Source organism: Triturus cristatus, chromosome 4_1, assembly GCF_964204655.1.
Source record: "Triturus cristatus chromosome 4_1, aTriCri1.1, whole genome shotgun sequence".
Classification (NCBI taxonomy): domain Eukaryota; kingdom Metazoa; phylum Chordata; class Amphibia; order Caudata; family Salamandridae; genus Triturus; species Triturus cristatus.
This window is the reverse complement of record NC_140585.1, coordinates 624,740,367-624,752,513: the sequence shown is the minus strand read 5'-3', so window position 1 is coordinate 624,752,513 and position 12,147 is coordinate 624,740,367. Positions and strand designations below refer to the sequence as shown.

Genomic DNA, 12,147 nt, shown 5'->3' with positions numbered 1-12,147 from the left:
CAGTTACCCCTTATCAAGTACAACAGTCATACAAAAAAGTGCAATAATATTCCACATAAACATGTATACCACAGTAGTACTCATTATCACCCAGTATATCTGAATAAATCCATATTTCCCTTCTTTCACCTACAAGGACTCAGGGAGCTATTCTACTAATCTGAATCGGCTTCCAGGGCCAACAAACTATCCTCCAGGTGTTCCCATGCTTTAAACCTTTATATTTTTCCTTGCACTCTCTTTAACTCACAAAAAAATACAGTAGTCTCCAAACATGCCCAAGGGATATCCCACAAGGTAATTCCATGAATATAATCTATTACTTCCTTCCAGAACTCCACTAATGAATGGCTGGGCCATATCATATGAAACATTTCTGGCCCCAATTCCCCACATCTAGAGCACTTTGAAGCAGCTGTCACATAGCACCTGTTGGGCCTGTCAGGTGTTAGACAAGCTCTATGCAGGATACAGAAAATAATTAATTTGAACATAGCATTTCTAAAGACAGCTGGAATCCCCTCTTAGTACACACCATTAATCTGGAGCTCAACGACTCTCTCCCATTTTATTTTCAACTGAGCAAGAGGAGAAAGAATATTTACATGAATCATGTGTAATAGATATGTAACCACTCTTACACACCCAGTTGTTGTACCCAGCTGTGGACATACCTGATTCATGGCAGGTTCAGCATCTCAATTTGCCCAACAATTTCTTATTGTGGCAACTAATGCCTAGGGTGCTAAAAATAGTCCTCTTGGTATATCATTTTCTTCAATCAGGTCTAAGCAATATTCCATCTGAATATAAATCCATTACATGGTTAATTAACCCCAAAGGTAAACCACCTCTCAATCAATGCTAGCACTCGCACCAGGGTCACTATTTTTATCCATTTTAATGGCAAAGCAGGTGAATAGGACACCACCACCTGGGTTCGCTACAGGCAGTGTAGTCAGCACTGCTGTATCACTAGAAGCTCTTGAGAAATTGCACGCAGTCTCTGTCAAAGAAGCTAGAAGACTTTCAGTAAATCCTGCAAATCATGCAGTGAGCCAAATACACCCTCCGCAGGGTTCGTTCAACAGTAAACCCACTTGTTTAACCATTGTAATTGTGTTGCCAAATAATAAGATTCAAGACCAGGAGCAGCCAACCCTCCCTCCATGACTGCGCGCTGTAGTTTTGTTAGTGCAACTCTGTGCCTACCTGTTCCCCAAAACAATTCCAGGAGTAGCGATTCCAATTCCTGAAACATTTGGCGAGGCACCACCAATGTCAATGTGTTAATGAAATAGAACATTCTCTGGAGCACTACCATTTTAGCTACTACTATTCTGCCAGCCACAGACAATGACAAGCACGTCCAAAAATGTATACTAGTTCTACTAGATGGCGTTGTCCTTGAATGGTTCAGGTCCTTCCTCCATAACCGATCTCAAAGATTCCTCATTGACGGCAGCTATCCGCTCCCACCCCGGTCACGGTTGGAGTCCCTCAAGGCTCAACCCTGTCTCCTACCCTCTTTAATCTTTACTTAGAGCCTCTCACTGAAGTTCTACGCTCCGCCAATATCTCCTACCACATGTACGCGGATGACACCCAAATTTACATCAATATCTCCTCACTCAAGGAGGTCCTCGCACTGAACGAAACCCTGAAACTAACCGTTCAGTGGCTTGCCACTAACCAACTAAAACTCAACGCCAAGAAAACTGAATTTCTCCTGATCTCCCCATCCAAAGCCAACCCGGAGCTACAGGTGTGGTTCAAGTCCATCACAGCCCTAAATTGTCCCCCGACCATCGTGGACTCCGCCAAATCACTGGGCATATTTCTTGACTGCAACCTGAACATGCGTGACCACATTAATTCAATGGCCAAGGCAGCCAGATTCCACCTGAGCTACCTCTGGAAATTAAAACCCTTCATCGATGCTCCAGATTTGAAAATGGCAGTCCAAGCTCTAGTCATATCCAGACTGGAATTTGGATGCTCCACCCTCACAGGCCTACCCAAGCGCTCCTTGGCACCGCTAAAAGCCTGTCTCAACGCGGCAGCCAGACTACTCACCGGCACCAGGAAATTCGACCACATCTCTCCACATCTGAAAGCCCTAAACTGGCTCCCTCTAGAGGCCAGAATACAGCTGAAACTGGCGTGCATTACACACAAGGCCTTATACTCAAACTCCCCTGCATACCTTTCACAGAAGCTTGTGCTATCGGGAGGAAACAGGAAATCTCGATCCACTAACAGTCTCCTGCTCCGACCCGCCCACTTTCGTAAAAAAAGAACCTACAATAGGGCATTCACCGGGGCAGCACCAAGAATTTGGAACTCCTTCCCGCCTGTTATCAGAAGAATCCCCACTCTTGCTCGCTTCAAGAAGGAAGCCAAAACCTTCCTCATGGGTAAATTCCTCTACTAAGTCCTCCTCTCAGCAGATATGACTTGCTGCTTGATTCCATGACTATTGCGTCTTCCGCAACTCTATAACCGGACTCCATCGAGACCCAAGGGGGCCACGGTCTCCGCCAACCCTAGCTTGAATTTTAAGCTCTCATGTGTGCACCCTTTGCCCCCATGCTCCCTCATCCCCCCCCCTATATGTTATATTTCTCTGCTTTTGATACTTTACTGTTTGCACTGTTTCTCTATGATTTTTTTTCTCTTGTTAACCATGTAAAGCGCTCTGATACCCTCATAGGTCATGTTCGCGCTCTATAAAACACTAAAATAAATAAATAAATAATAAATATTAGTGCTCTAACAGCTGCTCCAATATTCACATCTAATACATCTTGCTGGTTATGATACATTTTAACACCTAAATATTTAATAGAGGTAGGGCTCCAATTGAGCTCATGTGTACTCAGGGACGGGGTGGCATCTTGGCAGACTGGAAACAAATGAGATTTTTGCCAATTAATATGTAGCCCAGATACTATAACCAAATGGTCTAATAGTTCTATAGAACTGGACAAATCCATCAAAACATCCCAGAGAAAGAGCAGCATATTGTCACTAAATAATGCTGCAAAATGAGTTTGCCCATGGACCTCCATCACATGATAAAAATTACCAGTGCGGGCAGAACTGGCCAGGGGCTCCACTGTGGCAGCAAAAAATAAAGGGTATATTGGACACCTTTGTCTAGTCCGCGTCCAACATCGTAGGGTTCAGATATCACTCTGACAGTACATACAGTGCCTTAGGACCTGTATACAGAAGTCTGATCTAGCGAATAAATCTTGCACCTAAACCCATTCGAGCCACTACAGAATATAAAAACTCCAAGCTTAAACTGTCGAATGCCTTCTAAATGTCTACTGCCATGACATCCGTCCTTTCCTTATCCACAAAATCATAATTCAAGAGAGAGATGAGTCTACGAATATTATATGTCATATTACATGCTGGAATAGACCTCGCTTGATCAGTATAACTTAAAAAAGACATATGTGGCAAGCGTCTGCTCACTGGAATACAACTTAAAATTGTATAATGCATTTTGAGCATGACCAATGGCTTATAAGATCTTACATCCTTTGAAGGGCATCCAGGCTTCTAAAGAGGAATGACCTGTGCATCACAAGGAGACACTGGCAGGTTCCCAGTCTTGCAAGATGTAGAATACATTTCCACCAATCTAGGTGCCAATTCCTTCTTGTATGCCTCACAGAACTCTACAGTTAAGACATCTGCTACAGGAACCTTACCATGTGCCATGCTTTTTATGGCAACGCTAATTTCTTGTATAGTTATATCCCCCCCAAATCATCTGCATCCTCATGCAATAGGACCTGCAGTTGGCATATTGTTAAAAAATCATCACTATCCCGGGGCAGTGCTCTAGGCACTGGAGCATATGGGGGAGAGTATTATTCACGGAAGCCAGCATTAATAGCAGCTTGATTATATAAAGCTTCACCTGCAGCAGAGTTAAGCTCCAGAATTAAAGTTTCATACATTTTGGGATTAATAACCATTTCAAAAGGGATCTTGTTTTATCATGCTCAGCATGAGCCTGAGTCAAATATTCCTTAAAATCAAAACAACATAATTTTTCAACTTGGGCTTCCAGTAATTCCTTTGCCTCAAGGAGAGGATACCTAAGAGCAGGATTACCTGAACTACGTTGCTTAAGGCTTATAAGTACATTTCCCTGGGTTTCCACCTCACCAATCGAAGTTCTACGCACCCCAACCACTTCTGCGATGCATCGACCCCTAATCACTGTCTTGAATAAATCCCACTCTTTGTTAAATTTTGGCTGGTTAAACCTGCTTCAATTTAACAGTGGAGAAGTCTACTGTGGTTACTGTACTATCTGAATTTTGGTGCAATAAGCACAGAAATCTTCATGCTATTACCCCTGAAACTCATATTAAGTGCTACTTATCACACCCGATAAATATAGTATCCCAGGGTATCGTTATTTAGATGGTGCAATAAAAAACACCTGGATTCTGACAAACTAGGAATCAGGGCCTTAATCAATATATACATAACTGTATAAACATTTCAAATTTCAAATTAATATTGCATAAAATTGGGGTATGTGATGCAAACCCATGAGTGAATTACAAAAGAAATAATGAAGATTACTGAAAAAATCTTTATTACAACATAACAGGACAAAGTTAAACTGAAATGGGAAAATACTCTAGAATCGTTTGACAATATAGCAGTAAGACAAAAGTTCAAAAAGAAATCATGAAGTTTATAATATGAAACCTTTCCCTAGATCGAAAATCCTCCAAAAATAAAAGAAATATGCCTTCGTCATGAATTTAGTTGATTGTGGTGTAAGGATATTGGCGCTGAAATTCCCAGTTCAGGGTGGTTTTTCTGCACTGAACTCCCTGTGATGACGAGCTTTGTCTTTAGAATGAGAAATGTCTGTCTGGATCAAGAGATACCAGCATTCTATTTGGGTTTCCCTAATTTTATGGGGGAAAATGTAAGGGTTTTCTACCTGCACATACCAGGCAGAAAGTGTAAGCTGAAGTGCTTGTTGATGGACCAAGGTGTGGGGTCATGGGTTCAGGGCAGGCTTCAGCTATATGTCCCCCCTTGCTCATACAGGGGTTGAGCAGTGGCCAGGTTGGACTGCTGCCAGCAGCTACTGCTCCTGAAGCCTGGAAAAGGGTCTGGGATCTACAGGCCCAAAATGATTGGGTCCACAGTTTGTAGACACAAACATTTCAGGACTGGTGACACTTGCAGTTTTGGATCGCAGAACTCCTCCCAGAGTTATCACTCCAGGGAAGATTCTGCCTCATATAATGAAGGTCCCAAATACTTGCTCAGGTCATGCTGGAAAAGTGAAACTGTGACTGGTGATTGCTCCTATTTTTGCACACCTGTAAGGTTTGAGTATTTTTAGTATTAATGCAAATGATTCTAATGTGCATCCCCAATGAGTTTCAAAAATAAAGCAAGTATTGTGGCTGTTCATCATGAGGGCACTGATTTCCCTGGCCCTATTAAAAGCTCTTTATCCTTACCTATCTTAACAATCAAGTACTTTTTCAGTTTGTTTTCTTACAATTATTACTTCCATCCATACATATAGATACATTCTTCTTAATAAAGCCATGAATAGCCAGTGCATTTACGGATTACAGTGAATACCTGAATCAGGGGAAATGCCTTTTCATAATGTTTAAAGTGGAATGCTGAATATTTACTGAAACACATTCACCATCTTTAACAAGCATTATGTAACCTAAAGCATTAATGCAAATCTGTCTGATGGCTGGAGACACAATGAAATAACCTGCCTGGAAAACCCTCAGTCTGCTTGACTCATTTAGAGACAGGTATCCTTTAAGCTTTCAATTGAGGGAGCCCCCATTGGTTTGATTGATAGAATACTTCCTCCCATGGGCAGATGGAGTAGGTGTCATTGGAGGAAGGAACTTCCGTGGCCGTCCTGTCTAGGAGACGCTGCATAATGTCTTTATCCCTCACTGTCAAGAAAAACATTGTCTCCTCCTTGAATGGTCCTTACTGTGAGTGTAATGTGTAACGGTGTTGCCTCCAAGTGTCATGCATATACTGATATTGAGCTAATTGTTGTATGCTATTATGCCGATGTTTATTAAATAAAAAGATTTTCCACAAAAAAAAAAGAAAAACCTTGTGATGAGGGACAGAAAAAATGACTCCTGGAACCTAGGAGAAACTCCCAGTGTCTGGGGAGCTATAAATTGTGTGTTTTTCAACAGCAAACTTCTTCTTTCTGAGTCTTTTTTAGAAAACAAAACATTTAAAAGGTTTGGTTGATGGCCATGAAAACCAACTGCAGCTGTTCATCAAACTTTTTAAAGATTAAAATGAACACCTGCGACTGTGGATCCCTTCAAGGTAAAGATGTCCACTGGGCTGAAGGTCATCTCTTAAACTGGTAGAGGGTAGTCCATCCGGTTAACAGAGGTAATGTCCCTTACCACCCTGATGGACTGTACGCCATCAGCCAAACCTCAAATTAGGCCATGAGTCTTGTAGCTATTAATGAAGACAAAAAGATCACACCACTATGCTCATCAGAATTTCTACTAATACATTAAAATATAGTCTGTAACTTTTTTTTTTTTATGACACAATCATTTAGTGACACTATGCACACCACTCACTACAAATAATTAGTCAATTAATGCACTTATAGCTACTTAACTGATTTAAGGTAACATATCTCAACAAAAAAAAATGGTATGATATTGCAAGTAGTCCATTACTCGAAATGTATATAAAGCACATTGAAATTTTGGAGTCCGTTTTGAAGACATCACCCCTAGTATGCCGAATGATGCCTTAGACACTGATGATACATGAACAATAAACATTGCATACCAGTTTTTACATTGTAATCCTCCTTAGAACTTTAGTTGAAGAAACAAGAGGTATGAATTTGGAAGTTTAAAAGGCTTTTTTTGGTTTCAAAGTTAGCTTACTCTCCTTACATTTCATCCATCCACTAGCTCTTCTTGAATAAACAGTGTCGTGTCCTGAAACTATATGAAGTCCTTCATGAAAGATGATAGTCACTGTAGCATACGTTCTTTCACAAATTGAAATTTGTCCTGCTTTGAAGTTTGTAATTTCTGTTTCTAAGTTTTCATCCTTCCTATGAATTTTGGCAATGAATTGCCTTGCAGACAGATTTTGAAGATTAACTCCTGTCTCAAGTATATGATTAACATACGCTTCCATTGGACCTATTCAGCTATCACTTCTCTAAATTCCTAGGAACCATCTCCTCTTTTTCAACAGGGGTAGCATCTTTCACCTCATAACAACGACCAGATAAATCAACTGCATGTGTGTACTCTTGCAAATAGCTTTCCTCATTAAAATAAGATTCTGTACTACAGGTATGCTTCGATTCACCTTTAAAAATATTGCAAACATTTTTTCTATTAATAAGCCTTTTTGTATGAGTTTTTTTCTTCATACCCAGTACTGTTTGGTCTAGTGTCCTCATTCTATTCAATATTAAGATAAATACTTTCCTCTTCAAAGTAAATGCTTTCTCAACAACATTGTCAATGTGTTGCTATTACTTAAATGCAGCACTACTGCTCTTATATTTCTTCATCTTGTCTATAAATTCTGTATTACTTTAGTCCAAAACATTTTTTTTTTTTTTTAAACTTTGTTTATTGGTTTCATTCTTAGCCATACAGACATGATTGGACGACAAGTTCAAGAATCTCGACATAATAATTGCATGGACATTGGTTCCCTTATGCATATTAAACATGTCCTACAGTACCTGCCAGTCTATGCATGTCCATTTCAACCACAGGCAACACACATAAACCCCCCGATGCTTATTCCATAGAGCCCACTTCCTTTCCCATTTCTTGGGACATCCCCGAGCCTTGAACACCTCAGTTTCTGCCAACATGCATCTGTCCATTTCTTTGGTCCAAGTGGTGACCAGAGGTGAGCCTGCACCTCCCCACCCTCTAGCCAGTTCTCGTTTAACCAGCGTAAATCCCAGTGTGGTAAACTGCTGTTCAGCCTCTGTGAGATCCGTCTCCTCTCATAGGTTCAACAGTCCCAATTGTGGTGTTAATTCTATGGCCTTCCCCAAAGCTTTGCGCATGTGATCTGAGGCCCCCTCCCAAAGGGTATGGATCTGAGGACAGGTCCATAAGGTGTGATAAATTGTGGCTTGCCCACCACAACCCTTAATACAACAGTCGTCAGGTCTAGCTCCAATTCTCGCCAAAACTTTCCCTGTAATGTATGATCGGTGGAGTATCCTAAGTTGGATCAGCCTAAATCTTTGTGTGATAGCCGCCTCCCGGGGGGACATAAGTGCCGCCTGCCAGTCCTCATCATCTAAGGGACCTATGTCATCTTGCCACCTCTCCCTGAGCTTCGAAAAGGTGTCCGGTAGATTATTACTCAACTTCTTGTAAGTTAGAGATATGGCCTTCGAACTGAGGGGCCCGTCTAGCAGTTGATCTTCCAGTGGTGACGATTCCGGTATATCTTTGAGAGACGGAAACACTGTCTGGATCGCATGTCTCATCTGTAGATATCTGTATAGTTCACCTTGTGCCAGATGATATTGATTCTGGAGCTCACTAAAGGTAAGTATTGACCCTTTCTTAACCAGGTCCCTCACCGATGATATCCCAATGAGGTCCCATTTATCAAACCCAGGCTGATAGCACAGCATGCCCAGCTTCTGAGTAACCCATAATGGTGTAGCTTGCGAGAGGACACCCCTCCACCCCAACCGGGAAGTAACCAGATGCCAACTTTGCAGTGTGTGCTGGGTAGTGCCGAAGAACGTCCTCCTGTTTTTCCTATCAGTTGCATATAGGGCCCCCAGATACCCCGAGCGGTCTGTCTGGCATCGATCAAGGGCATATGCTGGATCATCTGGGGGGCGATAAATCCAGTGATTGACGGTCACTAACTGCGGCGCCCAGTAGTAACGTTGTAGGTCAGGGAGTGCTATGCCCCAGTCGTACCAACCCTTTGTCAATTTCCGCAAAGCGATTCTGGGGTCCCGTCCATCCCACAACAGCATGCAAATCTCCCCTTCAACTGCTTTAAAATAGGAGTCCGGGACCTTGTGAGGGCAATTTTGTAATATGTAGAGAAAACGAGGAAGGGCTAGCATCTTAAAAAGTGCCGCCCTCCCCACCAATTTTAAAGGCAGAGACCTCCAGAGCTTCACATCTGCTCGTAGCCGAGCCAAGGGGGGGGGGGGCAGATTGGATCTGAGAAAACATGCCGGATCTGAAGTGACAAATATACCCAAATAGCGAAACCCCTCCATCGCTATTGCTATAGCACAGTCTACCAGAAGGCGGGGAACTACACCTCTCAACATAAACAAGACAGACTTGCGCCAATTGATCGCGTATCCTGAGTACTTGCCAAAGTTCGTAAATATGTCTAGCACTACTCTGATCGATTTGTATGGGGACGCTAGGTATAGGAGTATATCGTCCGCATAGAGGGATATTCTATCTTCCACTTCATCTGTCCAGCGCATCTCACGCATCGTCACTTCTCTACGAACCCAGTCTGCGAGGGGCTCCAGCATGAGGGAGAATGGCAGTGGGGAGAGTGGGAACCCCTGTCTAGTACCTCTCCGTAGCTCGAACGTCCTAGATGTAAAACCATTCACCCTCACCTGTCCCAACACCCCGGTATACAGGAGTCTTACCCAGGCTATGAATTTAGGGCCTAGTCCCAACCTTCCCAGGACCTCGAACAAATATGGCCAGTCAATAGAGACAAATGCCATGGAGGTGTCGAGGGACAGCACCGCTGCATCTTCTTCAATATAACTCCTATCGTCATCACGTTATGGAGACGCCGTATATTAAGCGCAGTATTTCTACCTGGCATAACGCCAGATTGGTCTGGGTGAACCAGAGATGTAATAACTGTCCCCAGTCTGTTCGCTAGGACTTTTGCCAACACCTTTGTCTCTACGTTAATCAGCGATATTGGCCTATACGAGCCACAGTCATCTGCTGGTTTGCCCTGTTTATGAATAACTACGATGGTGGCTAGCCACTGATCTACTGGTAACCCACCCCTTTCTAGACTTTCTTCATACATGGCTCTCAAGTGTGGCACAGTCCGGGAAGTCGTGGCTTTCAAAACCTCTGTCGGAATGCCGTTAGGCCCCATCGCCTTTCCGGACTTAGTCTGCCCCAAAGCCCTGCTAATTTCGTCGTTTGAAAGGTCGGCCTCCAGGGTCTCCCTTTCCACATCCGAGAGGCTCGGCACCTGTCTATCAAGGAGGAGCTGACGGGAATCCTCTGCCGTGTAGCATGTAGAGGGGGAGTAAACCGTCTCAAAGTAGTCCACGAACTTCTCCGCTATGTCCTGTGGATGAGTCACTACCTCCCCCCTCGGTGTCGTCAGTTTGTGTACCCATCTACTCCCTTGCTCGCGTCTTTCCAGCCACGCCAATGTCTTGCCGGCCCTATCCCCGAGTTCATTGAGGCGACACTGGAGGGCACCGTATTTAGCCGCCACCTGTTCCCTGGTTTTTATCCTGTATTCGTCTTACTTGAGCAGGAGTCTATGAGTGGTATGTGGTGAGGGATCTTGTGCATGCTCCCGCTCCAGTTCGAGGAGGTCTGACTCAACCTGGGCCAGGATTTCGCGCTTCTTGGAGATATAACCCGACTTTAGTGACAGAGCTTGCCCCTTAAGAACCACTTTGTAAGCCTCCCAGATTGTTTGTGCGGAGTCGACAGAGCCCACATTTGCGGTAAAATAATTCTCTGTTTGCGTGCGGAGTGCATCTCTGATGTCCGGTACGTGTAGGAGCCTCGATTGAGGACAATGGTAGAGCGCGGCTTTCGTTCCCAGTGCGTATATTCCATCCAGACTGGGGAATGGTCCGAGATGCCTCTGGGTAGAACTTTATACTGGGCAAAATTACCTATCGAGGGCAGATATGTGAGGAAGTAGTCAATACGTGACAAACTGCGGTGGACACTAGAGAAATATGTGAATAGTTGATCAGTCGGGTGAATCGCACGACCCACATCCGTCAAACCCAGTGCTATTGCAAAGTCAGCCATTAGGTCATTGGATTTCTCCCTGGATTTCGGTGGGTGGCGATCTACAGTATCATCTAAGGTCATGTTGTAATCTCCCCGCATAATAAGTGTGCCCTCCCTGAGTTTTGTCAACCGCTTCCCCAGATCTTCCAATGCTGGCTTGCCGAGAGCGGGTGATAGATATACAGAGAGAATGTTGATGGCCTGTCCATCCCATTGGGCCTCTGCCCCCACGAAGCGTCCTCCGGTATCCGCCCATGTTTTATGAACAATAAGGGGCGCGGTTTTCTTCACTAAAATGGCTGTTCTCCTCGAGCCTGTGGTGTAGTCTGCGTGTATTAGAAGTTTATACCCCCACCTAGTGAGGGCCTTGGTTTTCTGACCTACCAGGTGCGTCTCTTGCAACAAGACCACATCAGGTGAGTGTCTCTTTAAGTACTGTTGCACTATCCCCTGTTTAATATTATCACCCACACCAGTGACGTTCCAAGACAGTATAGAAAGGGTTTGGTCCCTATCTGTACCCATTGTTATGTATACCGTCAGTGTCCCATACATGGATCATCACTGGGTAGGGGGAAGTTTGAACCTGCCCACTTAACATTTGCCGTCCAATTGTCACCGTGGCTACTCTACGCTTTCGAAACTCCTTGTTCCTTTGCTGACCAATAATACGAACAAAAAAGCACACTCCCCAAACTCCAGGCTCCCTGAACCCCGCCTCCCTCCCCACCCCCGACCCCTGGAATGATACCCTTTCAAACCCCCCCAACTCCCCACCCTTCAACAGCCACCCCCTGCCCGTGGATTCGAAACTACCCACTCCCAAACATGGCAGAGTGCCTCTCTCCCCCCCTGAAATGCTGAAAATGCACGGGGTGAACAACTCCCATCCCCGCCCGTTCACATCACAATCAACTTATATTCTGGCCATCCACTAAATATATAGTCCGGACTCATTCAAATCACGTCTTCTATCCCATCAATTCAAACCTCCCGTCCCCCTTCTTATGACGCCCCCAGAGCGACCGCGCAGCAGACGCGCGCAGCGGGAGCACCGATTGAGCGCCGAAGGCGCGCCAAA

The 12,147-nt window shown here is 44.2% G+C and overlaps 1 protein-coding gene across 4 annotated transcripts in view; it reads left to right on the top strand.

The window, feature by feature from the left end:
• Window positions 1-12,147, top strand: part of LOC146855301 (synaptotagmin-1) — a 4,118,085-nt gene that overhangs the window by 1,764,256 nt on the left and 2,341,682 nt on the right. The window lies entirely within an intron of this gene.